Raw genomic sequence first — 15,390 nt, 5'->3', positions numbered from 1 at the left:
GATAATATCAACATTCACTCATAGGGAGGGATTCTATGAAAATAATGAGAAGCAGTGTAAACTAGCATTAAACCTTTATGTGAATTATGCATAGAAGAAGATAGTTCTCTTGAATACTTCTGTGGAAAATATAGAGTTGCAAGTTTTTCTCTAAGATATTTTTATTAATAGAAGTTCATAATTGCTGTGGCTAAGTTATTTCATAAGTAAGCTCTAAAAGTGGTAAGAGGTGTGAAGAAATATAATTAAAGGTAAAATGATAGACAGGCAAGCAGTAGGAGATTCTAAATAGAGAGATGCACCACATTTTAGGATGCATACTTTAATAAGGATATTTTCAGTGAAACAAAAGGAGTAATAGGTAGAAAAGAAGAATTCAAATAAAATGTTCTTTTAACTAGGATATCAGTTTATATGATATGTTTTGGGAAATGGTGAACTTGGCAGTTGATACATTCCAGATAACTTGGTAAATATAAAATGTAGAATAACAGAAGATCTAGCACTGAAAGGAAGTGCTTTGCATAAACTATCACATCGTTTGAGTATTTAGCTCAATTTCTCATTTGAACTGGCTAGTTTGGACCAACTGATCATTTTCTATTTTTGCTCATCTGGTTTTAACTTTGACCATCTCTAAGTTGTGTCAGCAGATGCAACACTGTCAAAGGAATACTCTGTCCTTGCAGCTGTAATTTTAGATTGTGACTGATCAAATTTAGAGCTTTTTTACAGCTTTTTTCTATATAGCAGCTAGGTCTGCTTCTGTGTTTCCTTTCAGACTGCCCACTGTGGATAGAATATAGCGCGAGGTGTGAGTGTGTGGATTTGCCATGCAAGGCAAGCCACAGTCTTGGCTTGGGGAGTCTCATCTGTCACTAGGTAGATGCAAACCATGATGTCTTCTCAGCAAGAAACTTTCTACTTATGGTCAGGAGGCATGTAAAAATTAAAGAGCATTTCCCAGAAAACATATGATGGATTGGAAGATTATTATACTCTGAGTACTTCCTAGTGACATGTATTTTACTAGAAGCAAATATCTGTGTAGCAATTATCTGCTGTCACTACTTGCTACAGTCTTGACAGCTCTCCCACACTAAGCAAAGTCAAAATAAAAAATTAATTAGTATCAAGGTTTTTTCTCAAAGTTTCCTATGACAAATAGTATCAATGCAGAATGAACATTTTTACATTATGGCAGTTGTGTCTTGTCTTGTGCTGGAACAGATGCTCCTTGCATGAAACATTATTATACAGGCCCTGTATACATAAAATCTTGTGTACCTAGAACCCTGAAGGGCTATTTGGAGCTTTGTCACTCCTAAGGGGAGCAGGAATATTGTGTATATGCTAATTTCTTAAATGGGCACTGCATGTGAACTTGACACTGTCTGGTCACATAAAGGGAAACTTGGTTAACCACCAGAGAAATCTTGGAGGACTTACTACAAAGTACACATTTGGTACTTCCAGCACATTCCTGACTGGTCTAAATTCAGTGGAAGTAATTCTAATTGCACACAAAACTGTGATAATCATCCTGTGTGATGTAGCTGGTTTGTCTTATGTTTCACTTATTGTTTATATTTAGGAAGTTGGTTTTTTTTATTTTGATTTTTCTAATACATGTTTTTACAAGTGCTGAAACCATGTTTGTTTTCAAAAACATATGCTTGAAGTGTTTTCTTTTCCAGAATGTCCTTGGATTCTGGCAACCCCAAAGGTGAGCAGACAGAAAAACAGGCAGTTTGTTGTTTGCAGCCTTTCTACATTTACTCAGTAATTCATCAAAACCAATCTGTTTTTGCTAAATGCTTCTGTTTGGCAGATGAGTGTTTTGTGACAAAAGCTCAGTTTAATCAGAAAAATCCTGTTTAGTTCTATTCATTTTGTGGTAGGAGAGAGACAAATCAGATGTATTTCAGTCTACTAATCACAGAGCATGACTGAATGACTGAATCGTGCCTCTATCCTCTTTCTCTTGTTGCCATGGTTGATACCAAAATGGGAGCTATGAAACCTGCAGGCTGCATTGCAACTTTTTATATTGACAGCTGTCAAATATGCATTTTCATAATTAGCACTATGTACTTAACATTTCATCTGTGGAACACTGTCCTCTGATCTAATGCTTCCTCTTAGTCTCTGTTGCTGATATCGTGGTGTTTCCAATAATAAATTGAATTTGTGATTTTTTCTTTTTGTTATCCTTGTATAAAACTTATAAAAAAGGAAGAAAATCAAAGGGAAAAGGGGAGATAAATACAAGTTTAGCTTTTTGTCTTTCTTTGCTTAGATCTGCAAACTAAATTTAATTCAGCTCTTGACTGAAGCATAAAAAATAGAGAAACAGAAGATGTTTTTAACTAAACAGTCCTCATTCTTTCTACTGAACAGTGTTGGCTGCCATCTATAATTTCTACTATAAAGCAAACAGTGATTGTGGTAGAAGGTAATAAATGGTATTTTCTTTTACGTACCTTGGCTTTATTCCTGGGCTTGTATTCATTACCAGTTTCAAATTTTGCAGCCAAAAAGGCCAAAAAGTAAGCTTTAGGACGTGGCTATGCTAATAAAATATATGGCGTGGGGGAATTGGGTTGCCTGTATCATCACAGAGTATTTTGAGCTGGAGGGGACCCAAGAGAATCATCAAGTCCAACTTCTGGCCATGCACAGGCCACTCCAATTGTCCCACCATGTGCCCGAGAGCACTGTCCAAACACTTGGTGAACTCAGGCTTGGGGCTGTGAGCACTTCCCTAGGAAGCCTGTTCCAGTGCCCAAACATTTCTGGGTGAAGAACCTTTTCCTGATACTCAACCTAAATCTCCCCTGACTCAGCTTCATGCTGCTCCCTCAGCTCCTGTCACTGCTCACCACAGAATGGGTGGACAGCAGAGATCAGTGCCTGCACCTCCTCTTCCTCTCAGAAGGAAGTTGTGACTGCAATAAGGTCTCCCCTCAGTCCCCTCTTTTCCAAGATGAAGAGAAAAAATACCACAGTCACTCCTCTTAGGGTTTCCCCTTCAGATTCTTCAGGATTCTCATGGTCCTCCTTCTGATGGCTACATTGGTATTTTAGATGAGAATTCAAGTACATATAGTAAACATGGTGTTCAGCCATTAAATTGAGGCTATTTACTATTTTTCTTGTAGTCCTCCTTGAAGACGTGTAAACTTAATTTGTCAATGTTCTTCACTAAGAGAAACTTGAATGTGTAAAACAACTGAAAAAAAAAAGATAGTGTGGTGACTTATAAACCTCTTACAGCTGTGCTAAAAAATGCAGTTCTCTGGCTGATCTGGGACTCCAAAAGGAAAAACTAATTTATTTTATATCCCATGAATGGGAAAGTTCATTAAACTTCAGGCTTCTTGGGAAAGTTTAGTATTGATTGTGTTTAGGACCAGAGGGCTAAGAAGCGGAAGGTTTGGTAACTGTTTTAAATTCTCACACAAATTTGCCCTGTGACCCTGGAAAAATAAATTAATTTACATTCTATAGTTCAAATCAAGTAATTTGTTTTAAGTCAGTCACTTAAATGAAAAGAAAAATAATTTAATTTCTTGATCTTTTAAGTATATCTGGCTAATGTGGATGAGAATTGCTACTGCTGGCTTTTCTCTGTGAAAATAAATTCTATATATCAGAAGCTTAACTATGGATAGAGATATCAGTATAATGCCTCAGACTTCAAACCATGGAAAGCATGCCATTGTTAGCTAACTGCTTTTTGAGACTGAATTTTTTTAAATCTTGAGATTAATCATTGTTTCCTAAGACAGAATGTTAGTAAAGGTTTCTGACATTTTCAGAAGTGACTACAGCTGGCTTAACTAAATTTTGCTGAAACTAGATGCAACCTTTCTAAAATTTTGGAACCATGTTGTGGGTTGGAACTAGATGGTCATTTTGATCCATTCCAAGCCAAGCCATTACATTATTTTAGCTGTCACAAAAGTTTTCTGGAGCAGGTTTTGTCTTAACTGGGGTTTGGGGTTCTTTGTTTGTTTACTAGTTTGTTACTGATTCCTGGGCACAGTGAAACAAGTGACTCATTCTTCTAGTGAAATAATTTTTTAATAACTGACAAGTGTGTTCCTGGGAGATCACAAGAGGTGATGTATTCATGCATTTTATTGATATGTCTAAACTCCCATAAGCTCTAGCTTGTAGAACTGTGTAAGGCTTTGCAGGATATAGACAGCAAAAACTTTTGAAAAGGTTTTCTTGCTCTCCTTTGCTTCTCTGTTTCACTATTTTATCCCATTTTGTGGTAGATATCATCTCCACAAATTGAAGAGGGCTTTCACTTTGTTCTGTTTTCAAATCTCCTCTAACAGTAAACAGGTAAAATCTGCTGGTACTGCAACACAGAAAATTTGTTTCATTGGAGATCTTTATTAAAAAATGTCAAGATAAGGAATAAAAGCCAGATCTTACAAAGTGGTGGAAACCTAACTTTTGTCTCAAAGTGACAGCCAACATCTTCACTAGTGTTATTACCCAGGAAATAGTAGTAACTTAGCTACACAAGAAATTTTGTCCTGTTTCTTAAGGAAAATGTTGGCAAATATACTCCAGATAAATCTGAAATAGCTAATCCATGATGCACATATCCAGGCATACTGTTGGATTTCTGTGGAGGATTGCTTATTATCCACTAGTGACCATCACAGTTCTTCATATATAAGTGTACATAGAGTGTATATATTTTGCAATATATAACAGAAAATATCTTTTGCTTTTAAACAGCTGATAGGTGAACCATAAAAACATCTTTGGATGGTTTATTTAATCTTTAGTCACATTGTTCTAGAAAACAAACTGCTGTTTATGTGATAAGAATTTCAGGGAGTGAAGAGTGTTGAAAGGGCAGAGCTATGTAGTTTTGGCATGGGTTTAAGTAGAGAAGCATGAAAACATGTACCTCTGCTGTTTATTAGTCAATAAAAATAAATTAAGCAATGTTTAAACAACAGAATACTCAGTCCCACTGAAGCTATAGCAAATTTTCTATGCTGATTTTAATGGACCTGAGATTTCATCTGAAATCTTAAGATACTCTCATATCAGCTCAGTTTTCAAATGAAAATTGTGTCACTGGTTCTTTTGTTGAAACTATTAGTCTTCTGGTACACTTGTAACAAGTATTGCTAACCAACCAATGCAAAAGCTCTTCTAGCATTCATAACTCCTTAAAAACTGTGCATTGTGAAAATAATGCCATAAGAGTGTGTACATGATACCAAAAAGCACTAGTTAGGCCCCAAGGCAGCTCACAAGGCATAAACTGTAGGGGTTCAAAACATTCCAATTTTCATCCAGACTTTCCAGCTGAGGAGTTTCTCCTATGAATTTGGAAGAATACAACTGAGATTTAACACATTTGGAGCTGAGAAGCTGTTATCTCAGGTTATTCTTGTGTTCTGTCTTTAATGAAGCCTAGTTTGCCTTCAGATTTAATGTGGAATTGGAGTTTTGAGAGCTTCAGGTAACCACTGTTTTCAATGAGAAAATTGCTAACTGCTACTCTAGGCTATGTTTTATTAATTTGCTTTTCTCTGACTATAAAACAAGTGTTTAATTTATTTCAGAAATATCATGGTTTAATTCTCCACAGTTAATATGATCAGAGCAACAGTGTATTTAATATTGGGTAGCATTCTCGAGGTGACCATTAAAACATCTTCCATGTGTCCTCCAAAGTTTCTTTATATTTTGCTGCATATCTCACTTTAAGATTTTGCATCTCTACTTCACTCATTTGAACAACGCAGGATTGTTACAGACTGTGTTTCCCATCATCTTTATCTGAAATAGTATAATTCATGGAGGTAAGCACCACAGCATATTAAGCTATAGCATTTCAATTTATTTCCTTTAACTTTGGATTTACAAGTCTTGTTGTAAATTTCATCAGCTCTGAGTGCAAATAGCATAGCTTGACATTACAGGTTGCTCCCCAATATTCCCTGTGTTTATCCATTTGTTCATATAATTTCACATTTTACCTTATAATTTCACATATTGTGAATTCTTGTTCACAAGTAATAATGTAAGCTTCTATCAGTATGTTATCTCCTTTGAAATTGATCATTGTTTGCTACTCATATAATTGAAATTCTCCATTTTGAATTGTCTTGAACAAGAACTGTCTTGTAGAAGTTAAATTCCCATCTTGCGCACTCATGTGCCATCACTTCAGATTTAATTAACGTTTATGAACAAAGCTAATAAAATTCAGGGACTTCAGCTATATCTTTAAAGTTAATAGTTCCATATGAATTTTTTTATACCAGCACATTTTCCCAAGTTTTAAACAAATTAATCTTTGAGTGTTATTTTTAGATTTCTAATCAAGTACTATCATTTGATATGGTTTCAGAGTGAATAGCTGTTACTGTAGATTCCATTCCTATCCTTCACTGCAAAGAAGGGTAGATCAATAGCTGCTCCTCGTTTTAAACAAATTAATCTTTGAGTGTTATTTTTAGATTTCTAATCAAGTACGATAGTACCATTTGATATGGTTTCAGAGTGAATAGCTGTTACTGTAGATTCCATTCCTGTCCTTCACTGGAAAGAAGCGTAGATCAGTAGCTGCTCCTATGTTCACTTAATTGTTCTTTGCTGTACATACTTTGCCAAATACTTGTAAGTTATTTTGTCCTAGGTAGTTTTACAGGAAGCATGATGAATTTTATTCTTCAAAACATTCACTGTAACATTGAAGTTTGCTTACAACTCAGGTTTAAACTCGGCTTGCTCTGTGGACCAAATCGAATCCTAATTAAGAGGAGGTACTTCCATGGGTTTACAATACACAGTCCAAAATAAATATAGATTCCAACACTTATGTATGACCTGATATTTTCAAGATTAATTTAATATTTTTTTAAATTAAAAAAAATAATTTAGTCTATTCCATCATGTTTAACAATATAGATGTCGCATGGCAGAGACTCATTCTTGCCTGATGTGCAAATAGTTGAATATTACTTATATGTTTCTAGTGCGATTTTTGGGAATCTGCTGAAATGAAACTTCCAGTGACATTATTTTGTGAAATTATAATTATTACAATTTTAAACTGAATAATTTTAATTTAATAATTTTGTACTACTGAGTTTAGCAACACAGCTTTATTGATTGAAATTAAGATAATGCTTGGTAATGAAGTATGAAATATCTGTTGGTCAGATTGCAGTTAGCAACTTTACATTTTTGTGTTTTGTTCCAAATGTAAGTCAGTTTGCTAGATGTGTTTTACTTTTTTTACAGTAATTCTATTTTATCACAATGCTGTCAATTCTCTAGCTAACAAATTCCAAGCTGAAAGTAGCATCAAAATTGAGATTGCAAACTAATGAACTTCCATATTTTCACATTGCTTATGCCAATCAGAAATAAAGTCTATTCTTTTGCATTCCACACATTAATGAAGAGATGTTTTAAACATTGCAGAAAAAAATTCAAACTTTTGTGACATGCTTTTCATATTATATATTTTATATAAACTATAGCAATTTCCTTAGGAAAATTATATATTACTTATTCAGGTTAAAAAAAATATGACAGAATCAAACAATTGCACACCGAAGCAAACATGTCTGTTCCTTATTTATGTTACAGGATTATTTTGTGCAAAATTTCAAGTACTATGAATAGAATGTGCTTCAGTGCTTTAAAAATGGTGTGTGCGGCAACTGTATTTCAAAGTACTGAACATTAACAGAAGAGAATTCCTTTTAGGCACACTCAGTGCAGAACAGGGATAGTGAATGTGGCTGAGAGGTCTCAGGAAGGAAATCCAACATACCCCATGGCCCAAATGCAGCTCAGCTGGTCATTGATTAACATGGGAGAAAGTAGAATAAACCCCCAAAACTTCATTCCTCATACCCAGATTTCCACAACTTAATGGATCTCTTCCCTTATACATATAGTTAAATTTTCTAATAGAAATTGTTGCAAAAACCCCCCAAAAAACCAAAGGCAAAAAACCGGCACCACATATTAAAGTAGCCCAAATCACACACAGAGAGAAACACACATACACACACTCACACACTCACACAAAATATGATTCAATAAAGTATTTCTGTGTTTGGAGATGGCAGTATTTCTGCGTTGCTTCTTGGTTTTTTGAAAAGGTTTTTTGCCACACTTTTCTCAGATTGCTGTATAGGCAAGAATTTAGAAAGAAATCATTTCATTATTAAAGACATTTGAGCTTATGCTTTGTAAAACTTCTCTATATTAACTGTCTTCTGAATTTATGAGATACCAAATGTGGTTAGGAAAGTAATTTGAAGTAATGCTATAGCCTTAATGCAAAGGAAGTAGTGAAACTTGAAATAATATCAAAGGTGGTAGATCAGTGTGACATTGTATAATGAGAGAAAAAGTCACAATGCATACGTGAATCACTAAAATTAATTTCTTATTTACATTGAAATATTTGTATTTGGATACAGATTTGGATTTGTATTTAGAGCAGTAATATACCTCTAGGTGATGTTTAACAGCTCCTTCTTAGTTCCACTTCTCTCAGGTTCTTTTAAAGCATATGCCTTCAAAGATATTTCTACATTGTAAATTGATTACATAGGTAGAGGGTTGCTTAACAACATAATAATACCTGTTTAATTGCTTAAGTAGAATATTTCTGTCTTCATTATTATACCAGGAGATTAGTACTATGTAATCCTATCTGGGCAACATGAGGAAAATCAGTAGGCCAGAGTAGCTTCCTGAGATATTAAAGTGATGTGTCTTATCAGAAAAAGCGCAGCATTCTTCCTGTTCTTCAAAGGCAACAAATCCTCATTAGCCCAGTCTGTAACCTGATAAAAATCTGAATGTGTTGTATTAGTCATAATTTTTCCAGTAGACTTGCTTTCATTTTAAATTGTGTACCTCATAAATTTTACAGTGAGCCTGAACAAATTCCCACAATTCATATAAAAGCCAATAATGACACTCAAGCTTCAGTAATAGCCAGAATTATACACACAAACCTGAATTTCTTCACCTTTTATTTGATGTTAAAAAAAAATAATATAAGCTGGCCTTGTTCTGACTGTATTTGAATCTTGCCTGAAATTAATGAATATAGGTTTGGTCAGGGTTCTACTCCAAATCTTAAATAAAAATGGAGTTAATAAAACATCTGTAGAAGTTGGCATTTGAGACCTAACCTTATTCTTCAAGAAGATTCCCACAGAAGTACAAAATCTTCATGTGAATACTCAATTTTATATAATTTACTTTTTCAATGATGAAGAAAGTGTTTAACACAATTAAGCAAAATTAAAAACTTCAGGGGGAATAGATACATGCCATTCAGTTGTTTTTGTTACTGTTTTTTATAGCAAGAAGATGAAACTTTCTTTCCTGGAAAATCTCACGTATAATGTTTTGTTAGCCAAATAACTTCTCTGTGGCATTTAGTAGCAATGATATTTAGGAGCATGCAAACTTTGTTCAGAGATGAGCTATAGCTAGGACCTGTTTCTAATCAGCTCTTGTGCTAATTAGAAGTGCTACCAGAAATTTAGTGGAAAAGAGACTGCATTAGTTCCCATCAATTTTTCTGATCATCCTTCCTTTTTATTCTCATAGGTGATATTTATGAAAGAAAATACAGCAGTATTAATATTTCTAAAAGTACTTCATATCTGAAGGCAGTTGCTTAATCTGCTCCTATTAATCTGTCTTCAATTTGTATTGAAGTATTTCTGTACACAAACTTTGAAATTTTGCAGAAACATGGTTAGAGAATAGATGCTACATTTTACATTGTTATTGAAAAGACAGATAAAATTCTGCCTGATCCTACCCTACTTCATCTTAATATTGCTGTCATCTCTAACAGTGCTTTAGACTAAAACCATATCCTCACTAAATCTCACATGTTGTATAATGATGTGAGACTTACTGATATTTTTAAAAAACTCAATCTATATTCATCACAGTTCACAGGCACTGAAGGAGGTTATGCAGGCATCAGATTTTGCTCCTGCTGTTTAACTGAGAGACCTGTCTTTTAGCATGGCTCAATGCTGTTATTTTCCTATGTGCCATCAGGGGACAGAAATGGCAAAGCATCTGCATAGTTACAGCAATGCCTTCCTTTATATAGTCACCTATGATGGGGGAAAAAATCTGCACTTTTGTCTGTAATTTTGGGATAACTTTTTGACCTGTACCCATAATATGGACTGGGAAAAGAGGCACAGTGAACTTCTAAATGAGCTATTGCCTGAACATGTCTACCACACCTGACGTGCAGTCACAAAAAATGCTGTTTAAGTCTTATTTCAGGATGATTTTCATAAGGACTTTGTAAAAGAAAAAGTCCTATAGTAATGCACAGATCACGGATAATATCTCTTTAGCTGTAGAAGGTTATTATAGTTTCTTCCATAGAAAAAAACACTTGTTAAATATAAAAAAATTACCTGCCCGATCTTCTAGTATTGGCAGAACCTCAGAGTTCAACAAACAAAAGGAAATGAACAAACAAAAAAAAGTAATGAAAGTAGAAAGTCATTTGCAGAAAGAAAAGGAATAAGTTTCTGTGGTGTAGCAGAAGACACTGAGATGTCAATTCCCTCAAGAACTCAGTCCCCCCATGTCACCAACAAAGATTTGTCATGGTTCCAATGCTGACCCTTGAGGAAGGCCACTGAACACCAATCTCCACTTGGACATTGAGTCCAAACTGGAGTGTAACCATCCAGCCAATTCCTAATTCACCAAGTGAGGTTCCCATCAGAGAGATCCATATCTCTCCAGCTCAGAGAAAAGGCTGCCTCTTTATCAGCTGAAAGTGCACACAGGAAAAATGAAACCTAGAAAAATTCATTGTGAACAAAGTCATTCTGATGAATTATTCATAGAACTGATGATTCAATTAGGAGAATATTTTTCTTTCTCAGGTGTGAAATTCCATGCAAGTTGAAAGGGAGCCTTAAAAATAGTAATGGGTGCAATTATATTCAGAATATGTCAGATAATCATGTCATTTTTCAATAACGAATTAATTAGATAGTAATACTTTTCATACGCACACTCTAATTGCTTTCCTCTGAGGATCTCAGAATGATACAAAGAGCTAAATTAATTAGGCCTCTAAACAACCATTTGAGGAAATCATTGTCTTTTTCTACTCACTGTAAACTGAGGTACCAAGTGGTGAAATTACATTTCTGCTAACACACATTGAGTTAGAGGAAAAATCGAAGTATGGATTTTTTTTTCTTTATGTTACAACAGAAGGTATTTTCATTTTTAGTGTTTATTTAAAAATAAGAAGTCATAAATGTTTATGTATTCAGTCCCTATCACAAAATAGAAAATGCACCTCTTCAATTGAAAAAAAAAAAAAAAGACTGTATTGAGCCATGTATAAAAAAGATAACTTTTAGGCTTCAAGCAAACTACCTAAGCTGAGCAACCCTGAAAGAAATAATCACAAAGCACAGGTTTATTCTTAGCAGAAGTCACTAAGTACTTTCTCTCATCTATAAAATGTATTCACATAGTAATTTCTGATGGCCATTTTATTTTTTGCATAGAAAAAATAGCCATTATTTATGTGATCTTCTTCCTGTTGGCTTGACATGTGTCCAAATACTGATGACCTTGAAACTACAGCTTATTAATTTTAATATGATGAAAAAGAAATAAAAATTCAGCAGTATCTGTTCCAGAATTAATGATCAAGTACATGATGTTCATATGTGCTTAAATCATAAAATGTATATTTTATGCTAATTATAGAATGTATATTGTATTTGCTTAATATTACTAATAACACCCAAGTTGTCAGTTTTCAATTACAGTTTCTCAAATATGTAGTAAATCACCCATTTATACATTAGTAAGGTAATAATCCAGTGATACTAAAAACTGAAAGCTGGATCCACAATCAGTACTTTGCAGGATGACTAATTAAGACAGCTTATTTCCCAATTAATAGAGAAATTCTTCTTGGCTAATGTCCCTGCCTGACATATTATTATAACCTTATTTCTGTTAGTTTTCACCAAGATCAGCACTCCTCAAAGGACTTTTTATTCTGCTACTTTCTATTTCTGTTATTCTTCTTTACCTGTATTTGACCTCTGGGACTGTTATGGTGTATATATATCTTAAATATAAGTCTTGATGAAAGAATCACTGGCTATACAAAAGAATCCTTTTTTTATAGTAGACCTTTTCCAGTTACAGGAATCTATTGAATGTCTTTATAAAAAGAAACCTGGAACAAAAACAAACAATTCTCAGTTCCTCAATCTCAGTAAATATAGCAGCATAACAAACAAAATTTATGAATAGACTTCTTTAGCAGAACACCTAGACAAGTGCTAAATTTTTAGGTATGTCATGAATATGGAAAAGCTATGTAGGTTCGCCTGCCTGAGAATTCACATTATATCCAATGTTCTTGTGTTTATTATCTGTATTATAAGACATGTTTGTTTGGGAGAAAGCCATAAATGGTAGGAATATTGGATAATTCAAAGTATCTTCAATGTTTAAGCACAGAAGGTTCTCAAAAAATAAAGACTTTTTTCTACTCAATAATTTTCCCCATCACTTAAAATGACAGTTGAAAATACAAGTAGGACTTACATTATAGAAATTCATAAAATCTAGGCAGCCCTAGTTTTTTCCCAGGAAACACAAATTATTAGCATGCTGCACAAAGCAGATGGCTAAGAGTGATGTTTTGTGCTAGCAATTTTTCCATCCTGGTTGATAATTGGTTATTTTTTTGGTTTTTTTTTTCACAGAAAATAAATCCAAGTATATCTTCAGCTATTTTTAAGAGTTTCAATTAATCACAATTAATTTTCCATTTAAATGTACAGGAGAACTGAAATAGTCTATATTACTATAAACCCATTTAACTGCTTAATTATGCAGTCTTGTCTTTACTAGGTTTGTTATTTTTATTTGTGTCATTATTAGGGTGGAGAAATACTTACATATTTTTAATTTTAAAACAATGAAAAAGTATAGCAAAACCAGTGAAAGAACTAAAATACTATAATCAAGAAGGATTTGGATTTTAAAGCAGAGTTAATTACATATTTTGTTAAATATATTTTAAAAGAAATCTTGAAGCATACTAGAATTTGGTTGTAGAAGCCACTTTCCTTACCACTCATCTCTGTGGAATCACAAAGTGGCACTGTGTGCTTGCTCTTGAGACAAAGGATATGGGCTGCATGAATTCACACAAACCCTGACTATGTTGTCTCATCAAAGTTCTCGGGAAAAGACTAATGAGTGCTTGTGCCAGACACAGAAGTGGGAAGCTGAAATAAGTAAAATTTAGGCAATAACTGATGTTATATATGCTATATCTGATTTAAAAAAATATGATATACAAGTTCAGAAAGAAGTACTTAAAAAGAGAAATGACAAACAGAAAACCTTGGTAATGAAACACCTACTGAATGTCATTAAAGTCAAACTAAAACCCCGATAAATGACACCAAGAATAACAAAATGTAATTAATTTTAGCTCTGTTCTCCCATAATTACACTTTCAAGACGAAGTGTATTTATGAGGGGGTCAAGACATTTTATTTGAAGAATGCAGTTTTCTGTCACTGAAACTATTTTAAGGGAGGTTAGACTGGACATCTTAAATGTTAACAAAATACACAGCTGCCTGGAAATGAAAAAAAAGGATGAAATTTATAACATTAAGTAATTTTAAAAGGCTTGCAGCAAAAATGCTTTCTTTTTTTTTCCTACATTTATGAATTTCATTTGCATCCATTGAACTTGGAACAAAGATTGAAAGGAAAAATACAGGCAAAGGGAAAGATTAATTCAGAATTCAAGTTATTCTCAGTTCTAATGCTCCCACTGTCATATCCATTTGAAATTTTAAAAAGAAAAACCCATTGATCTGTCTTAAGTAGGTTTTGCTGAATGAAAGACTGGATTCTGTTAATGAGCAGGAATTACTGAAAGGGCATTCCAGAGTTGGTTTGAAGCTGGGGAATGGATGAACTTCAGAAGAGTCAATCTTATTGTTCCCTTCATCTTCAGAATTTGTAATATTATATATTTGAAATGAAGACACAAAAAATATGTCATAGTGTTACAAAAATGTTCCCTTCAACTTACAATTTCATGGTTCAATTCTAAATAAATAGCAGGGAAAAAAAACCCTAAAATAAGTAGCTTGTATTTTATTTATGATATTTTAAAAGATCAGTGTTTTCTTCCACAATTTCATTATTCTATAGTACAACAGTAAGATGGCAGAAGAAAAACATTTAATCTAGAAGTTCCTAGAAACAATGTGTTTCCTATAAAATATTAGTGGTTTCAGGTGCTCAATTACTTTCCACTGATACAAGTGAAATAAGTCTGTGCACCAAAGTGAACCATGCAGGCAGTCAATAAAGGACAGGAATGTCCAACCACCACAGGGGACACATTTCCTACAGCACAACTCTTCCCTTCTGTAATCTCTCCAGTCCTGATTCCCAAGAGAACATTTATTAAATACTTCCAAAACAAAAACCTGAGAAATAAAGCTTTTATATCTCTTGAGGCTAGAAATCTTGACTTCCACAGAATTAATATCTGTTTTTATGTTCCAGTACAACTCTTTCTCTGATTAATTTCTCTTATAAAAAATCAGAAACACTTTTTTCTCTTTTCCAAGTGAGATAATGATGTCTCTCATTGATATTGTACTCCTCTCTTCTAGTGTTTCCCTTCAATCCTTCCTCTCTCCTTATCCAGCACAGGCATTATCTAACAAGAAGCTAGAAATGGTAGCATCTGATCCTGGGTGCAGTCTAGATTCTTCTCATTTCACAGAAATTAATGTGATTGTAGGCATTTGTTTTCTTCTATTGCATTTCTAAAATATACATTCAGATTTACCAAGTCCATCTAGGAAAAGTCTCATAGGCCTTCACCTTTGGACATGAACAGTGACAGACTTACTTTTCAGTACATAAGCTCAGATTTTTTTTTTCTTTATTTGCAGCACAGCTTGTTAGTGTCACAAAATGCATAGCACTAGGACGGAGAATGAGTTGCAATTGAACAATTGCAGTAAGACAATGTAGAATAAATTTCCTAGTTTCACAGGCAGTTTTGTAGAACTGTGTGCCTTTGAGATCCAGTTGTGTAATGAATTTAGTTTTTCTGGTGGTTTGAGTTTTTCTGGTGGTTTAAGTTTTTTTGTTTGCTTGGGGCTTTTTTGTTTTGGTTTGGTTTTTTGTTTTGTTTTGTTTTTTGTTTTTCTCTAGATATGTGCCTTCCGGGGAGTGGTTATTACTGTTAATGATATATTGTCAAATTCTGCACAGTGTCTGTCTGAAATTCAAGCTCGTT

The sequence above is a fragment of the Passer montanus genome, unplaced genomic scaffold, assembly GCF_014805655.1.
Source record: "Passer montanus isolate IOZ18808 unplaced genomic scaffold, ASM1480565v1 scaffold75, whole genome shotgun sequence".
In the NCBI taxonomy this organism is placed as follows: domain Eukaryota; kingdom Metazoa; phylum Chordata; class Aves; order Passeriformes; family Passeridae; genus Passer; species Passer montanus.
Note: the sequence above shows the minus strand (reverse complement) of the source record.